Source organism: Megalobrama amblycephala, linkage group LG3 (genome assembly GCF_018812025.1).
Source record: "Megalobrama amblycephala isolate DHTTF-2021 linkage group LG3, ASM1881202v1, whole genome shotgun sequence".
Taxonomy (NCBI): Eukaryota; Metazoa; Chordata; class Actinopteri; order Cypriniformes; family Xenocyprididae; genus Megalobrama; species Megalobrama amblycephala.
The window spans coordinates 49,272,163-49,292,291 of NC_063046.1; positions in this window are offsets into that span (position 1 = coordinate 49,272,163).

A 20,129-nucleotide genomic window follows, 5' to 3' on the forward strand; every position below is an offset into this window, starting at 1 on the left:
GGCACGAGGGGATTTCCTGGAATGGGACACTCACATCCTGTCTGTCAATCATTCAGTTGTTGCTTTGGTAACATTGTTATTGCTGGACATTTCTTCACTGCAACCACCAACTTGATTCATCCCCCTCAAGGTTAAGCAGGGGACAGATGTGAGATTTGATCTTCCAGGGTCACTAAGGGGAGGGGCATCTCTCTGTTTTTGTCATCCTGCTTGTGTAATTTGTTTCAGTATTCTTGGCATGATGCGTTACTAGCGTGATCCTAATGGAATTAATATAAATGACAGTGATCTCTTTCCCCTCCTTCCCTTGATGTAGTGTAATTAAACAGAAATTGAAGGCTTGTGGGGGCCAAATCAGTTCTAATTCTGTTGATGACAAAAAATATGAACCTGACAAAAATATTACAACTATTTTGCATGATGAAAACAGTGATTGTAAATTATCTACGTAGAGACTATCGGTTTCAGTGGTTTCTACGATTTGTTTCTTACATTCATATTTGCACTGGAGGAACAATGTTCCAAACTCAGTTCTCACAGTCATTAAGAAACATTTTTATACACAACTTTTCCTCAAGCACTTGAGTCACAGTTATCTTTTTTTTTTTCTGTACTCCTTTGTGAAACTGACTGAGCCTTAATGTCTGTTCATAGTTGGATCTCTGCACTAGCTTGTTCCCTTCTGGCCAATTTTGTATTGCAGTAAGGCTAATGTTATTATTTCCTTTTGATTAATAGTTTTTGTTGTATTCTTCCTCACTTGCAAGTCACTTTGAAGAAAAGCATCTGCTACATAAAATCTGAGTATTTAAAATGCAGGTCATTTTAGAGATGGGGTATTACTATATTACTGGAACATCATTATTTTTATTAAAGGTGCTAAAGAGGATGTTTTGTTTTATACATTTTTGCAATATTACTTGAAACTGTCTTTACTAACTGATAAAAGACTATTTATTAGGTGCACTGAAAGTAATAATATCAATATACATCATCTGTGCATGAGGTAGGGCCTTAAAAACATCAGCCAATCGTTTACGCGATCATCGCGTAAGCGATTGGCCCTCTGGCTTGTCAATCACTGCCATGACGTTCCTTGTGAGAGACGAGCGCGGCTGCGCGCTCCAGTAACTTTCCACACTCCACAGGCGCCGCATGCAATGTTTTTGTCAGGAGACAGGAATAACAACTGCAGATTATGAGTTACCTGCGGTGAGTCCAACATAATGAATCCAAAAAACACGACACAGCGAATGCCGGTGGTAAACACTCGTGTTCCAATACGAGTGTTTACGAGTTTTGGGAGGCGTTCCTTTGAAATGTGTTGTGAAGGAGGGGGGCTGTTCTTACGCATGCGCTCATTTCAAAAACTCAGTAACAGTCTTTGGATTCTCAGTCGACGAAAAAATCCTCTCTATCACCTTTAATAACTTAACAAAAACATTAATGGGGACCTGTTATGCCCCTTTTTACAAGATGTAAAATAAGTCTCTGATGTCCCCAGAGTGTGTGTGTGAAGTTTTAGTTCAAAATACCCTACAGATAATTTTTTTATAGCATGTTAAAATTGCCATTTTGAGCAAAAACATGCTGTTTTTGTGTGTCCCTTTAAATGTAAATGAGCTAGTGCTCCCGGTCCCCTTTCAGGAAGAGGGTGGAGCTTCAAGTGCTCATGCTCCAGCATACCGGTGTTGTGCCAAATTCTGACCCCCACCAAATTATTACCCCCTAGTATTAGTAGGTTTAGCATTAGGTTAGGATTAGGCAGCCAGGTAGTGACATTAATAAGGGGGGTAATAATTTGGCAGGGAGTCGAAATTCAGCACAATTCCAGCAACAACAAAACAATCTCTTGCAATGAAAATGTCAGAAACTCAGTAACGGTGAGTTACCTTATCTGTCATCTGTATGGTGGGATAAAAATAACGATATAGTGGTCTGCCTGCCTTCACGGGCTAACAAAAATGTCATACCACTTCTGAAGTCGGGATTACGAGCTCATCTCATTCAAGTGGGCGACTTCAAGGTAAGTTTATGTACATTTTTTTACTAGAAAACGTATTTATTATAATTCTGATAGCACGTTAGGGCAGCTTCAGTGAAAACAGGCAGAGACAATAGCCGCTTTTCCACTGTCGGGCCAGTGCGAGCCAGGGCTAACAGGTGTGCCGGGCTGGGCCTATGGCCACAGACCTTAGGCACCGAGGCCAAAATCAAGTTGCGTTTCCACTGTCGGTCCGCTAGCTCCGCAGCGCTGATCTAAAAACCGCCCTTAAACACACCTTCCTTGATCAAACGTCACACAACCCATTTCAGTGTGTAGACCATCACCTGAACCACTACGATTAGCTCCGCCTTTCACCTCGACAGTGCCTCAAGCCCCAGCTCTCCCGCTTTGGACCAAGGTTTTCGGCGGGCCGAAAAACCCGTGCCTTTGGCACCGAGGAAGCACTGAAGAGGCACGATCAAGCCCCGGAAGTGACAGTGGAAATGCGACCGGCCCTGGCACGCACTAGCACGCCCACCTTTGGCCCGGCAGTGGAAACGCGGCTAATGGTAGCTTTAGCAACATTGCCAACAAACTCTTTCAGAAAGCCAATTTGGAAAGACTCACAACATATGACCTGTGATACTTACTTTGTCTGGATCTAAAGTTTGCGCACAAAGCATTGGTATTGACCCATCTTTCAGAATCAACTTTTTGAAAATCCAGCATTGAAAAGATCCTCCACTGGTAAGCAGTCTGACACAAACATATAAGACTCTAGCAATTTTCTTCAGGACTTTTCCTTTGAAAATGAAATTTAACCACAGTGTCCTCAGTGACTCAGATGGCGGGAGTCTATGGAGACTCTTATGTGCATTGGTACATCCCAAAACACAATACTTGTAATGCATTTTTGGTTGCAGACATTGTACGACTCCATCTGCTACAACGTGGATACAGAAATGGTGGACTGTGCTTCTCACTCAATGCCTATGATAATGGAGCAGATCGTCACCGGCTGTGGGCGGGGTTTCTCCCTACAATGGCGTCATTGTAGGGGGTAATCTGGGGAATCAGTGCTTGAAGAGATTTTTACCATTCTAGGCTGGTTGTTCTCTCACACTTACAGGCACAATGTTCAAACAATGTTCGATGTTTAAACACCTTATAAAAGTGAATTTTGCATAATAGGTTTCCTTTAAAATCTAAAGTAGGAACTCGCAAAATCGGTTGTATGTGCAACATCACTTTATCGGTTATTTCATTCGGCATCACATATGAAAACTTTCTGTGAAGGTTTTAATTAGTCAAATTTGGCTTGCAGTTTTATCCAAAGTGACTTTGCATTCTAGGTATACATCAATTCATGCATTCTAGTGTCATTCTCTAATGTTTAAGGGAACGTTTACACAACAATGATGTATTAAAAATGGGAACGTTTTTTCTTAGTCAGATGACAATCAAAAAGATCGCCGTTCACACGGATCTCTGAAAATGACTAAAAACGTTGTATCGTGCACGCCAGGCCAGTAGTTAGTAGGCCAATGTCACTTTGTAAAGAAAGCCAGTGCACATACACTGTAAAAAATTATTTCCATGATTTGTTAACACAACATATTTTCTTTTGTCAAATCAACTTCAATAATTAATGTGGTTCAGATAACATAATTTTTTTAGTTTATGTTGATTAAACCAATCGCCTTCATTGTAGTAACTCAAATTTGTAATTTCAATGAACTCTCAGTTTTAAGGCAACCAGGTAACTTACTTTTTTAAGTTAAACCAACAATTCTTTTTCTACAGTGTATGCATTCTTTTACAGAGTGCTCGCGACAAACACGCTTGCCTATCCTAAACACGTAATGCGCATGTGCATGCCGTCACCTTTTTCACAGATTCGCGTTTTTGTAGTTTACACGGAGATAATAATGGTATCGTTTTCAAAAACTTGCACTTACCCGTTTTGAAAAGTTTGTATTTTCAGGCCTCCAAAACGCCATTGTCGTGTAAATGAATGGACAAAACGCAAAAAAGTTTTAAATGTATATTTCTTTTTTCAAAACTTGTTAACATTGTTATGTGGGAACTGATGGAAGGCCAAACAAATTTGCAAAATTCTGAATAAAAGATGTCTCTGGCATTTCATTAGCTATGTTTCCATCCAAAGTTGCAAATTTAACCTAGGTGTAAAATTGGAATATCGAATAAAACTTTGTTTCCATTCCAAACAATTTGATCAAGAGAGCAAAATCGTCACTTCGGAAATTGGCGAAATTGGAAATATCAGTAAGTTGCTGCAATCTAGTTAGCCACTTTGGCTCTTTTATCCTCCATCATATGACTTGCATCTCAGAGCTCACAGACTAAAAGCGATAAATGTTGTCATGTTATCTTGCATTCGGATGCTGGTGTTTTAATCCAAATCATTCCGATGACAGACATTGGTTCATGTATTTCAGAATGACCAAACCACATTTGAGAGGCTGTGCGATGTGATTGGTCCGCTGATTAGTCCAGTTATCCAATCACATCCACTGTTGAGGCAAAGTCACTCAAGTTTTTTTGTTGCGCATGGAAGGATTTATTCTGTAATGTGTTTCCATCGTAGTTTATCTGCATGTCTTCTAATCAGATAAAAAAAGATGTATCCATCTCAATTGAGTGCACAAGTTCTTCTTGGTCTTAACAGAGGCTATGAAATGTTATAAAAGGAGAATTTCAGCATTATCTATCGCTAAACATCACACTAAACACAAAAACTGGTTGATCCTCTATGATCGGTCAGACAGCTCCTTGATGTATGACTGGGCTTGTATTGCAGATAAGTATTTTCAAAACATCACTAAACTAGTTTGAATTTGAAAGATATGAAGCTTGTAAAATTGACTGTCAGCCTGCAGGCTAATCATTGCAATCAAAATTGCCAGCCATGATAATATCTCTGCACCAATAACTGTGAATAAAGAGGCTACTGATTATTAAACAGCACGTTGACCAGTTCACCGAAAGCCCTGAGGTTGATCAGGTATATAAGGTTAATGAACAACCAACCGGTGCTTATCGCTAATAGGATATATATAATGATTATAACTAGAAATTCATGTCGGTTTCTTAGCACAGAGTCAACCAACACTGTCTGAGGTCTCTAACAATCTGAGATTGAATGTTGGGAAAATGCAGCGCTGTGGTTTACCAGCTAATGCAGCATGAAGCTCTTATTTGTAAACACAGCAAGTGTATTTGATGCCCGTAGGGAGCTAGTGTGGTTCGTATTAACGTAAGCGTATTGATTGTAACATTATCACATTTAGTCCATTAGCCACTGCTGGTGCGGCTGGACTTGCTGGGTCTCACAGGGCATTCACCAGTGTGCATGAGTGTTCAAAAAGATTGGACTATTGAGGTAAAGTCATCAGCCCATGAGCATTTTTATATAGCATGCACACACTCACAGGGCTGTAGCTAATGAAGTGAATGGTGGGAATTATTCTGAAGAGGCCCACAACAATTCCAGTAGGTCAGTACAACTAACTGAAAATATTTTACTAACTGAAAAAAGAAAAGGAAAAAATTAACCACAAACATGTGCTCTATGTAATGCAGGTAGGCTATCGATTCTCCAGAAAAGTCTGATCCTCTGCTCTGCTGTGCATTCTGAAACTGAATAGACAAGAGTTTTCATGCGGAGACCGAGTCATGTTGACAGGAAAGAAATGAAAATCTTTCACCCTACAAGAAATGAAAGGAAGGAGAAAGGAGGCCGGAAACCATGTAAGGGTTTATCAAACAAGTCATTTTTAATAGTAACAGACAAGTTCTGTTCCCACACAGGTCAGATAAAAGATGGCTGGGTTTACCACTCTGCCAGATGTTTGTTTCTCATGCATTCATCCAGAAAATTTGAAAAAAGACTTGTATTGTTTAACACTTTACAATAAGGTATCATAAACTAGAAATGAACAATACTTTTACAGCATTTATTAATATAGGTTCATTCATTTCTACATGCACATTTTTAACATGGCAAGCTGTATAAATTAACATGAATGTATTATGAACAATCAAGCTCATATGCTTCTACATAAGCAATTTTGCATTAAAGGTGCAGTAAGTGATTTCTGAGAAACGCTGTTGAAAGTAGATCAGACCGAGCACCACAACACACTTGCAGCCAATCAGCAGAAGGGGGTGTGTCCACTCATGATGGGGGAGGAGAGAGAGTGAGCAAGAGGGAGATTTGAAGAAAGACATTACAAAAAGAAAAGGTCAGAGGTGTATCACTGGAAAAAGAAGGTTTATGATCAGGCAAGAGCTTTAGGACCCACATTAATATTAGAAAAGCTTTGGAGAGACCTAAGTGGGAAGGCCTGAAAATGGACGCCAAGGTTGCGTTATTTCATATAACATTGATAACATTATTTGTTTTTCAATCGGATTGGAAGGGGTGGTTTATTCCTTTTCTAATCCGATCCAACAGCAAAAAATGACCATGTAAATGGTTGAATACGACTACGTTCTCAGTCATATTCAGAAATCTCTGGGGCACATGCGCAGCGCAATATCACACAAGAAGCAACGTGCAACTTTGCTGATGCAACTTTGCGCAAGAGTTATGCCGGTGAAAAACCTCAACCTCGGTCAGTATTCACTACAGAAATTGAAAGTAAAAAGTGACGGAGCTGTCTGACGCTGCATTAACGGAGCATATTCTCTCAGAGACGAATTTCAACATAATATGCTGATAACGGTATATAACTGTCTTAATTTATTCCATTATTTCTTTTGTGGCCGTACATATAGGCTAGTGAAACAAATGAGAATAATAGTATTTCATGTTAAACAGGTTGTTTTTTTTAAAGTCGGTGCTTGAAGTAAAGCTGCTCATAATTTTCATTGATGACTGCGGTGTTAGGAAATATTATAGCCTACACTCTTAATAATTTTAATTATAGGCATATAATTCATTGTATAATAGACCTAAAAAAATGTTTAAAACATTTTTAAAGATAGCTAATAGCCTAACCTTTTATTATCCTCATAGCACGTATAATATTAATTTAATAATAAAAGAAGCCGAACCTAATAGAAACAATAATAGACTAGAAGAATGTAACAGGCCTACATTAATTGGAAATACCAAATCCTCTTAATATTACCAAGATTTGATGCTTTTGACAATATCTCTGGCTATCTTCGATACATGATCATTGTCTGTGATGCAACCCGGGTTACCGCAAGTGTGACTGATATGACGTCACAAACGCAGAGTGCGTGCACAAACGTTTTAATCGGAATGTATATAAAGCACATATAAATGGATATTTCAATCAGATTACAACGTTTAGAGTACATGTAAACAGATCTGCAATCGGATTCAATTTATTTGGATTGACCATGTAAACGTAGCCATTGGTTTTGCTCTGTTTCACAGAACCAAGATATGCTGTTGTTGTAATGTTAGCTATAGTAACAGGACAGTTTTGAGTGTCATTGTTTGTTTGGAGCTGCTGTGCTGCTGTTGGTGACTAACAACATCTCTTGCTTGTATACATTCTTTTGTACTGTACGTTCATTGTTTGTTCTTCCTTGTCATCTGTTTTTGTCGCCTTCGCATTATTTTTGGCGAAGCATTATTTTGCTTCACTTCAGCTATGATAAAGAGAGATCCGTTTTTTTGCGTGGTTGTGCATTTGGAGGGATGTGTTTGAGATGATTTCATATATCAACAGTGGTTCTCCAAAATATCTTACTGCACCTTTAAAAATGTCTCAGAAACAAAGAGTAATTAAAACTTCAACTTAACACCAATAGAGACAAGATGAGACCATATTCACTGAAGTGTCTGTCACAGTATTCGCTGGAGTTTCTCAGAACTTAATACAAACAAAAAGTGTGTATGTGTTTGTGGTGGGTGGGAATAGTATTCCCTTGTCTTCATCTAGACAGCATAAGGCAAATGGTGTGTGCGTGTGGTGCGTGAGTATTCTCTACGGTACGTCTGCTGTGACTCAGGCGATGGGAGCAACAGAAGGCAGAGGCTGACGCTTCATGTCTCAGCACCCTCTCCTTTGGAGGATAATGAAGTTTTAAACTCACACTCAAGCAAGCAGGAACTAATGAGCAGTACAGAGACACAGCCCTCATCAGCCCTAAACTTTACATTCAAATCATACTGTTGAAATCTCACCCTAACATCTGTAAAGAAATGAGTACCATAATTTGTATTGTTTAATAAAATCCACAATTTTCATCACATTCTAAACGTTTTATTTATTTTATTTTTATTTTCTGAAGAAAATTCTGGATGGGAGCATAGGTTGTTCTAGAACTTGGATATACCTTTCAGCATTGAGGGTGCCTTTCCAGATGTGTAAGCTGCCCATGCCACACGCACTCATGCAACCCCATACCATCAGAGATGCAGGCTTCTGAACTGAGCGCTGATAACAACTTGGGTTGTCCTTGTCCTCTTTAGTCCGGATGACATGGCGTCCCAGTTTTCCAAAAAGAGCTTCAAATTTTGATTCGTCTGACCACAGAACAGTTTTCCACTTTGCCATAGTCCATTTTAAATGAACCCTGGCCCAGAGAAAACGCCTGCACTTCTGGATCATGTTTAGATATGGCTTCTTTTTTGACCTATAGAGTTTTAGCCGGCAACGGCGAATGGCACGGTGGATTGTGTTCACGACAATGTTTTCTGGAAGTATTCCTGAGCCCATGTTGTGATTTCCATTACGGTAGCATTCTTGTATGTGATGCAGTGCCGTCTAAGGGCCCGAAGATCACGGGCATCCAGTATGGTTTTCCGACCTTGACCCTTACACACAGAGATTGTTCCAGATTCTCTGAATCTTTGGATGATATTATGCACTGTAGATGATGATGACTTCAAACTCTTTGCAATTTTTCTCTGAGAAACTCCTTTCTGGTATTTCTCTATTTTTCGCCACAGCATTGGGGGAATTGGTGATCCTCTGCCCATCTTGACTTCTGAGAGACACTCTGAGAGGCTCTTTTTATACCCAATCATGTTGCCAATTGACCTAATAAGTTGCAAATTGGTCCTCCAGCTGTTCCTTGTATGTACATTTAACTTTTCTCTTATTGCTACCTGTCCCAACTTTTTTGGAATGTGTAGCTCTCATGAAATCCAAAATGAGCCAATATTTGGCATGACATTTCAAAATGTCTCACTTTCAACATTTGTTATGTTATCTATATTCTATTGTGAATAAAATATAAGTTTATGAGATTTGTAAATTATTGCATTCCTTTTTATTCACAATTTGTACAGTGTCCCAACTTTTGGAATCGGGTTTGTATATTTAAATCACATACAATCACATGAGATTAAGATGTCATATTAGACTGATGATAATTATGGAGCAGGTCACCTTAATGGGGACTGACATGTTGAGATTACATGACCAGCCAAATACTAGTAAACGGGACCTTTTTTCACACTTGTTTCTGAACTCCCTGAAACGCCTCCATTGTAGTCTTGAGTTTCCTTCTGGGAACGAACACATCATGATATTCCACATTTAAATAATTCCTGCCCAAGGCATACGCAAAATAAAGGGGTGAAGACTGGTTGAGTTAGTAATGTATTGAAACTTGCGGATATGGTAAGGGGCGTGACATTTCTGAAACATGTTCAAACCAATGGTTGACCAATCAAAACACACTAGTCCAGCTGGCCAATAAGAGCACATTGTGCTTTTGGGAAGGAGGGGCTTCATAGAGACAGGAACTAAACAGAGCATTACTGACAGACAGGGAGAAGAGGTGCTGCAACAATTTCAAATATGTGAAAAATAATGCATTTTTTTTGAATACATAAGCATGAAAACCTATTCAAGTAGAGCCCAAAAACAAAAACTTTAAAAAGGGCATATAGGTCCTCTTCAAATTTACTAATTTATATATACTACTTTATTGTGTTAACCCCCAATCATCTGACACTTTCACTCCTATGGCCCATTATGGACATATTTCTAAATTTGCACTGAATATTTCATGATGTTGCATCCATACCACTTCAGTGTCAGTCTAAGTCCAAGCCTGCGTAACATAAATAAAAATGACTGAGTGCACATTTAATTATTATATGGATAGCCTGAATAAATGAAGCACTATGAAATGACAAAGCTATATTAATGGTGACTCACACATTGACTATAATGGAAAATGCTGGAGGAAATGCTGTAGAGATGCATCAGTCAGTGCTGGCGAGATACAGATAAGACAAGGTATGAGTTTATCCAGCAACTGGCTAAATGAACTTAGTAACTACAGATGGGCTGACAGTGATAATGATCGAAATGGCCAGGCAGTAGAAAAACAGAGGAAATGTAATTCAAATAAGTCTTTTGTCCCCAAGGAAAACAATGGGAAGAGATGAGACTGCCAAAAGCAAGCAATCACAAAGAGAGAGAGAAAGTAACCTACAGCAGCACATCTCAGGACAGGAAAGATGGGGCAACATCCCGATCAATAAACTTTAATTGCATTCAGTGGAAGAAATGATCCACGTCACTTTGCTCATCACTAATGCCTTCCATCCTTTTTCTTATCTTATCTCCATCACATGACCTCTGACCACCAATCAGGGCCCACAGCAGCTGGGTTAATGTAACAGGATTATACAAGATAGTCAAGTGGTTGTCAAATTGTAAACACGCATACATAGAAGAGGCTCTTTTTCATAACCCAGTGAGGTACATCATTGCCCACTGCCATAGGCATTTTATAAGTGAATGAACACTCAACAACCACTCCATGTACATAAATAATGCTCTTCACACACAGTGCACTCTTATAAGCATACATTTTGGGTTAGAGTTTTTTTATTTATTTATTTATTTAAATATTTTAAATGTCAATATTCAGTATCCTTATTGAATCAATTATACGACTACCAAGTATTTTTATAATATTTATAGGTTACACTTTATTTTGATGGTCCGTGCACTTTAGAAATTCTAACTAAGTAACGTTGCAACTACTTGACAACTACCACTCATTAGAATTAGAACTGTAAACTTTTAGTAGACTGTTGGGTAAGGTGTTAGGGGTTGGGTTAGCAGAATAAGTTGACATGTAGTTGCTTACGTATTGTCAGTAGAATGTCTGTTGTGGGAGCATCAAAATAAAGTGATAGCAGATATTAAGCAGACAGTCTATTACTCTAATAACTGCTAGTTGACAGTCACAAAGTTAGTTATAGTTAGTAGAATGTTGCTTTTCTATTGCTTCTGAGAATTCAAATTTTCAATCACAGGAATAAAGTACATTGTAAAAGACTTCTTTGCCATTTTTCTCCAACGAGCTCATTGCAGTGCGTTATGGGATTGTTTTCTCTATAAAGGATAAATGTGACACTGTAGCTGCCTCCGAAATTGCATACTGCTGATTTAAATTTAAACGTACTTCCCGACTGTTAAAAAAGAACGTTCTATATAGTATGAATATGGGTAGTATGAATGGAATTCAAATGTACTACATTCACCATGTTGATGTCATGCATCGTCACAACAGCACGAAAACCGCCGCTTTCTGCCATTTTCGAATCCTCTCCTGTGGCCTCATGGGATAATAAAGTGTCCATTGTATGCCTACTACAGAATTCAGCAGAAGCAGTAGGTTATCCGGGTACTTCTCGCCTACTGTTTTTCGAATACTATGAATTCGGACATACTACTCGCCTTGCATACTGTTTTTCGCATACTATATAATAGGTAAGTATGCAACTTTGGACACAGCGTGTGTCCCAAATGATGCACTATACACCATGCACTTATACACTATATACTTTTGCTCTACGTACTCAACCGTGTAGTATATAATCTTTATACGTTATAGTGGTCATTCATAAGTTATAATTTATAATGTCATTCAACATCTGAGTCTGTTAGCCATTTCTGTCATTTATTACTCACCCTTATGTCGTTCTACACCCGTAAGACCTTCGTTCATCTTCGGAACACAGTTTAAGATATTAAGAATACTTTTTGTGTGCCAAAAAAAAAAAGTGGTTCAGTTGATTCAGTGGTTCTATCTTAATAATATAAAGCAACAAACACTTTTTGTGCGGCAAAAAAACAAAATAACGACCTTTCAACAATATCTATATGGGCTGATTTCAAAACACTGCTTCATTAAGCTTCTGAGATTTATGAATCTTTTGTTTCGAATTAGTGATTCGGATCTCCTATCAAACGGCTAAACTGCTGAAATCACTTGACTTTGGCGCTCCGAACCACTGATTCGATTCGTAAAGCTCCGAAGCAGTGTTTTGAAATCGGCCCATATAGATGTTGTTGAAAGGTCGTTATTTAGTTTTTTTGGCAAACAAAAAGTGTTTGTTGCTTTATAATATTAAGATAGAACCACTGAACTCACATGAACTGTTTCAAATATGTCTTTAGTACCTTTATGGACCTTGAGAGTTTCAACGGCTTTGCTCTCAATAGAGGCTTCACTCAGTCATCAGATTTCATCAACAATATCTTAATTTTTGTTCCGGAGATGAACGAAGGTCTTACACCTGTAGAACGACATGAGGGTGAGTAATAAATGACATTATTTTCATTTTTGGGTGAACTAACCTTTTAAAGCTGCGACAGTTGAGTGCATGAAGTGTCCAACATTACACACTTTGGGGTTTTTTTGGTTAAGTGCATCATCTGGGTATTTAAAGTGTACTGTTTTATTTGGAATTTTCAGTGTGAACACACTACTCACACTATTTATACTACCAAAGGGCACAGTGCATAAGTATGCAAATTGGAACGCACCTACTGCCTTAAAGTGGCTGAGTTTTAGAAGGCAGCATAATTAAGATGGCTACCTTCTGGAACAGTGCCTATGATAGCTTTAATGTTCATTATGGTTTTGGAACAGCAAAAATATGACTGTGAAACACATGCATAAAAATAATACCAGCACAATATTCCTCAGGGAATAACTGAAGTACAGTGATTAAAATCACCTACAACCTTCCTTGAAAGGGGGAAAAAAACACCTGTCCCAAAAAATCTAATGACAACTGTGAGATAATGATAAACTCAAGCAAAGAACCACTGATATCACTGAGAGAGAGAGTAAGAGAGGTGAGACAGAGCTAAATAAGGTTACCAGGGGAAAATAAGACATGATTATAGTAGTCACAGCCTGACTATGTCTTTCCTCTTGATAGTAAACACGGAGAGAGTAAAAGAGAGCGATGAGCGATTTCTCTCCCCCTCAGACCCTCACTATTAATACATATGCATCTCTAATGGAGATAGATGTAGACCAGTAAAAGAGCAGGGGGGTAAAACTGAAAAAGAGACATGAGGGGGAGGAGGATAGAGAAGGATGAAAGATAAATGGAAGGAATTAGTTGTTGAGGGAGTGAAAGAGATGAACATTGCTGTGGAGGTGGAAAAACACAAGTAAGTATCTCCATCTAACATGATGACAGAAAAATGACAAAACAGCATGTGAAAGATGTTTGACCTGGGCTGAAGTGGCACATATACAATTGTATATGATTAAACTTACCTATATCTCTATAGGTAATCATTTTTTTTCTTTTCTTTTTTTCTAGCAAACATTGATGGAAGCATTAATAGCCTAATTAAAAATTCTTAAAGAAACTAGAATTCTGGATTAAATTGTTTACTTTGCACTATGATATAGCAATAATGGGATTAAGCCCCTCCTCATCTCATCTCATTAAAAGTACAGCTCACAAATAATATAGATATTTGTCCAGTCCACATTAAACAAATCCCAAAATGGCACGTCCTACACGTCCACAGGAACTAAATAATTTGTAATCTTAGAATAGTAGTTATAGAATTAGATGGAAACTATTCAAGTACAAATAGAGCACAGGAAAATGAACTAGACTAATATTGGCCGGGCAGTTTGAACTCTGTGAGCTGAGGTAAGGTTACACAGTGGCCTAATTACTCAGAATGCCCAGGGCTCAGTTCTGGCCCAGTCCCCTTTACCTGTAACAGGTATCAAAGCTGGCACTCTGTGGCTAGACATAAAACACACACACACACACACACACACACACACACACACACACACACACACACACACACACAATAATGGCCAAAGCAAAGGCAGGCCTAGATAATGTACCTGAATTGCAAGAAATAATTTTAAGGAAAATCACGGCAGTCATTGAAGAGTTCATTTGCAAAAACTGATAAACGCCATGTTTAAAAAAATGAACTTACTGCTGCTTGTTATTGTCCACATAGCACGTTCTGAACCCTAAATACATTTTGTCAAAAAAGCCAGTATTGTCCACTGTCAAGGCATTGCGAGTTCACGTTTAACAGCAGAAACCTATTTTTTTCAGCAGAAACCGACAAACAACCTTGTTGTTTGGGTACACAACCTGATAAGTTCGTATTAGCGAATCAGCGCGCAGTATTCAGGTCAGGTGACAAGACTGATAGTCGCCTTAAAAAGATGCGCTAGCTGAGGGGAGTTTTGTCTGCTTTTGCCAAAAAACGACTATTGGAGTTATCTGCTTTTGCTAAAAAACAAACTTTTAATATATATAAAAAACATACTTTCAATGAACTTTAATTTTGTAAGTTACCTGTATTATTATTATTATTATTTTTAGTTGTTATTACTTAATCAAAACAACTCAACTGCAGTTTGATTGATATTACTTGGAATCCACAATAAAAAACATGATTTATGAGAATTAATTAAAACGTTTTTGCAAATGAATTCTTTGTATGTAGTCCAAGAAAGCTGCTCAGGATGAGGTTTGCAAGAAGCTTGCACATTATACTCATCCATTTCATCCTGTTAGTGCATTTTGGGAAATTTAATAAAAAACGCAAGATAGAAATGCCAAGATGTGTGTAAATTCTAAAACGAGTATCAGTATAAGGGGCTGAGAGATGATTTCTAAAATTCTTGAAATAGAAGTCAAGTTCACAGATGTTGTTAGATTACATTGTGTCTAGTTCCTTTAAAAGGAACTAGACACAATCTCATGCTTTAATTTTATGTAACATGCTGTTTTTATTTTTGGCCCGATACCATGGCATTGTTTGTGCTTTCACTCTTCCTTTTTTATTCTATCCTTCATCATTTTTTTCTGCACTCTCTTTGTTCCATCTCTGTGTGGTTGAAGGGGAACATGACTAATTCTGGATCGTTGCTGTATTTATTATTGCACTTAGGATAATAGGGCTGTGTTTCAAAAGAGGGAGAGAAAGAGAAAGAGGGAGAGAGATGATGGGATATTACTTATTTTTGTCCAACCCTCCTTCCTATTTTCAATCCCTCTTGTCTAAACGAGTAAGCATGCTCCACCCACCAATCGCACTCCTTTCCCTGCCACCTCACTCCCACTGGAAGAATTGATTCTGCGCAGGGAAAGTCATTGAGAAGAAATGAAATAGCACTAAATTTATGTGCATATACACATACACACACAAAGTGGATACAGTCTTTTGTGTACGCACACTCATGCACAAAAACACACGGTTCATTAGGGCACACAAAAACCACAATACACACTCGCACGCACACGGAAACAAACATGCACATGGAAATTGAAATGAGATTCTTGTCTTTAGAAAATGGGTTCTGTAATGGGGCGGCCAAACCCTGAGCCATGTTACGGAAGACAGAGCCATCACCGGTGGCCCTGCCGTCACTGACATTGAGCAGGGGAGAGAGGACAAGGAGAGAGGGATAGAAAAAAGGAAGGAAAGAGGAATGGCCAGAGAGATTGGCTGGAGAATTGATGTGTTAGAGCAGCATCTATGGGAATTTAAGGCCGATCTATTGTTTGTTTGTTTGTTCGATCTATCGTTCATTCGATCTATTGTTTGTTTGTTTGATCTATCGCTCGTTCAATCTATTGTTTGTTTGTTCGTTTGATCTATTGTTTGTTCGATTGTTCATTCTATCGTTCAATCTATTGTTTGTTCGTTCCATCTATCATTTCTTCATTCGTTCGATCTAACGTTTGTTCTATCATCCATTCATTTATGTTCTTTCTTTCGTTCTATTGTTTCTTTGTTAGTTCGATCTAACATTCGTTCTATCATTCGTTCGTTTGATCTATCGTTCGTTCAATCTATTGTTCATTTAATCTATCATTTTGTTCGTTTGTGTCACGGGTGCACAAGGACAAGATGTAAAAGATCCAAGTGCAGCATAAGTATTTATTGGGGAGTCCAGAAACGTAAATCCAAGGCAGGCAAGAGGTCAAAATCCAGGTAATCAGTCCACAAAACAACAAGCCAGAGATATAAAACAGTGCACGTAACAAATACAACAAACCACAACTGAGGACAGAAACAACTGAGATTAAATAGACAGACACTAATGATGAAACACAAAACAGCTGAGTGCAATGAGTGTAATAATGAGTCCAGGGGTGAATATGGGAATTGTAGTCCAAGGGGTGAAAACAAGAGTCCAAGATGGAGTGCCCTCTAGTGGCTGATGGGCACTCTCACAGGTGATCGTGACATTACCCCCCTCAAAGGAGCGGCTACCAGACGCTCCACCAGAAAACAAACAAAAACACAAAAAACTCAGGAGGGAGGTGGACAGGAGGAGGATCAGGGGAGGGATGGTGGGCCAGATCCAGGGTGCCCAACTGATAGCCAGGGCGGTGCTGGAGGAACTGACCAGGCTGGTTCCAGTGGTTCTGGAGTCCTGGCTGATTGCCAGGGTGGCGCTGGAGGAACTGACCAAGCTGGTTCCAGCGGGTCTGGAATCCTGGCTGATTGCCAGGGTGGTGCCGGAGGAACTGACCAGGCTGGTTCCAACGGTTCAGACGGCCTGGGCAGTGGCGGCAGGGCAGAAAGCCTGGGCGGCGGCGGCGGCAGGGCAGAAGGCTTGGATGATGGCGGCAGGACAGAAGATCTGGGCGGTGGCGACAGGGCTGGCCAAGGTGCTTCGTGGCCGTATCAGGGAGAACGAGCAGCTCGGTGACGGCCTCCGTGGCCGTATCAGGGAGAGCGGACAGCTCGGTGACGGCCTCCGTGGCCGTATCAGGGAGAGCGGAGGACTCAGGGACGGCAGCGGGCTCAGACTGGAACTGCTCTGGGACGGCAACGTGTTCGGACTGGATCTGCTCAGGGACGGCAACGTGTTCAGGCTGGAGCTGCTCTGGGACGGCAGCGTGCTCAGGCTGGGGCTGCTCTGGACGGCAGCGTGCTCAGGCTGTGCTTGGGACGGCAGCGTGCTCAGGCTGGGGCTGCTCTGGGACGGCAGCGTGCTCTGGGGCTGCTCTGCTGGCAGCGGCTCCGGCTGCTCTGGCGACGCCGGCAGGGCAAGGCGCTTCGTTGGCGCCGGCAGGGCAAGGCGCTTCGTTGGCGCCGGCAGGGCAAGGCGCTTCGTTGGCGCCGGCAGGGCAAGGCGCTTCGTTGGCGCCGGCAGGGCAAGGCGCTTCGTTGGCGCCGGCAGGGCAAGGCGCTTCGTTGGCGCCGGCAGGGCAAGGCGCTTCGTTGGCGCCGGCAGGGCAAGGCGCTTCGTTGGCGCCGGCAGGGCAAGGCGCTTCGTTGGCGCCGGCAGGGCAAGGCGCTTCGTTGGCGCCGGCAGGGCAAGGCGCTTCGTTGGCGCCGGCAGGGCAAGGCGCTTCGTTGGCGCCGGCAGGGCAAGGCGCTTCGTTGGCGCCGGCAGGGCAAGGCGCTTGGATGACAACCTCTAGAGTGGTCTCCAGGCCTTGTCGGACGGAGGAAGCCCTTTTCCTCCTCCTCCTCCGCTTATGAGGGTGAGGCGGTGGCTCACCCAACAAGGATTCACTGGCTGGAGCGGACTCACTGGCTGGAGCGGACTCACTGGCTGGAGCGGGCTCTGTAGTGGACTCACTGGCTGGAGCGGGCTCGTTCAATCAATGGCTGGAGCGGGCTTGTTTGTTCATTGTGGACTCGTTCGTTCTTTTGTTCGCTGGAGCGGGCTCTACTGGCTGGAGCGGGCTCACTGGCTGGAGCGGACTCACTGGCTGGAGCGGACTCACTCGGCTTTGAGCGGGCTCTGTAGCGGACTCACTGGCTGGAGCGGGCTCTGTAGCGGACTCACTGGCTGGAGCGGGCTCTGTAGCGGACTCACTGGCTGGAGCGGGCTCTGTAGCGGACTCACTGGCTGGAGCGGGCTCTGTAGCGGACTCACTGGCTGGAGCGGGCTCTGTAGCGGACTCACTGGCTGGAGCGGGCTCTGTAGCGGACTCACTGGCTGGAGCGGGCTCTGTAGCGGACTCACTGGCTGGAGCGGGCTCTGTAGCGGACTCACTGGCTGGAGCGGGCTCTGTAGCGGACTCACTGGCTGGAGCGGGCTCTGTAGCGGACTCACTGGCTGGAGCGGGCTCTGTAGCGGACTCACTGGCTGGAGCGGGCTCTGTAGCGGACTCACTGGCTGGAGCGGGCTCTGTAGCGGACTCACTGGCTGGAGCGGGCTCTCGGACTCACTGCTGGAGCGGACTCTGGAGCGGATCACTGGCTGGAGCGGACTCATTGGAGCGGACTCACTGGCTGGAGCGGACTCACTGGCTGGAGCGGACTCACTGGCTGGAGCGGACTCACTGGCTGGAGCGGACTCACTGGCTGGAGCGGACTCACTGGCTGGAGCGGGCTCACTGGCTGGAGCGGGCTCACTGGCTGGAGCGGGCTCACTGGCTGGAGCGGGCTCACTGGCTGGAGCGGGCTCACTGGCTGGAGCTTCGATCTATCGTTCGTTCGATCTATGGTGTTCATTTGTTCGATCCAACTGGTCATCCATCGTTTTTTCCTCGATCAGTTTTCGATCATTCTATTCTGTCATTTGTTCTGTCATGCACAAGGACAAGATCTATAAGTATTTATTGGGGAGTCATTCCAAGGCAGGCAAGAGGTTCCAGGTATCTATCCATAACAAATACAACAAACCACAACTGTTTAAATGTAATTTGAGTTTTAATAATGAGTCTGAATATGGGAATTGTAGTCCGGGGTGAATGTAGTTGCTCTGTTGATGGTACTTCGATCATTCCTTCTTTCGTTCGTTCGTTCAATCTACTATTGTTCATTTGTTCGTACGATCTATCGTTTGTTCGATCTATCGTTAGTTTGTTCATCACTTCGTTTCTTTCATGATCTTGTTACTATGGTTTATTCCTTCACTTCGTTCATTCGATCTTTGATCTATTGTCGTTCTTTTGCTCGATCTACCACTCGATCAACCGATCTACTTATCTAACGTTTGTTCATTCGTTCGTATGATCTATCATTTGTTCTTTCGGTCGTCCATTTGTTCCTTTCGATCGAACGTTCGTTCAATCAATCTATTGTTTGTTCATTGTATCGTTCGTTCTTTTGTTCGATCTACCGTTTCTTCGTTCGTTTGATCTAACTTTTGTTCTATCGTTCGTTCATTTGTTTGTTCGATCTATTCATTCGATCTATAGTTCGTTTGATCTATCGTTTGTTCGTTCATTCGATCTATCATTCGTTCTTGCATTCGATCTATCATTCGTTCATTCGATCTAATGTTTATTCTATCGTTCACTCAATCTATCGTTCGTTCGATCTATTGTTCATTTGTTCGATTGGTCATTCGTTTTTTTCGATCAGTTTTCGATTATTCTATTCTGTCATTTGTTCTGTCATTCTATCATTCATTCTATCTATCCATTGTTTTGTTTTTTTTCTACCGTTGTATTGCTCTGTTGATGGTACTTATCATGGTATTACCATCTGATACCATCACTATGACTTGTTACTACCTTACTTCAGCTTTTGTCAAGCAGAATAACCGAATTTATTTGCAAATGAACTCTTTTTCTGGTTTATTTGTGTGGGATATGCAAAAGAAGAATCTGATTGTAGAAAGAGAGAAAAAGAAAGAAAGGACACCGTTTATGCTTCTCTGTGTCTAGTAGCATAATTACAGCACAGAGACAGATGTTGGTTTTGTCTTTGTACAGTATATGGTTTGCTGTTTGTGGATACATATACTGTAGTAAATATTTGTGAACACAGGACATGAACTTTCACTGTGAATCTATTGACACACATGAGTGCACTAGCATTTTACAATGTCAACATGTCTGTGAAAAGTAATAGAAAACACCCATGACTGACAGGGACAAGTCACAGTCAAAGATCATAACTCATTC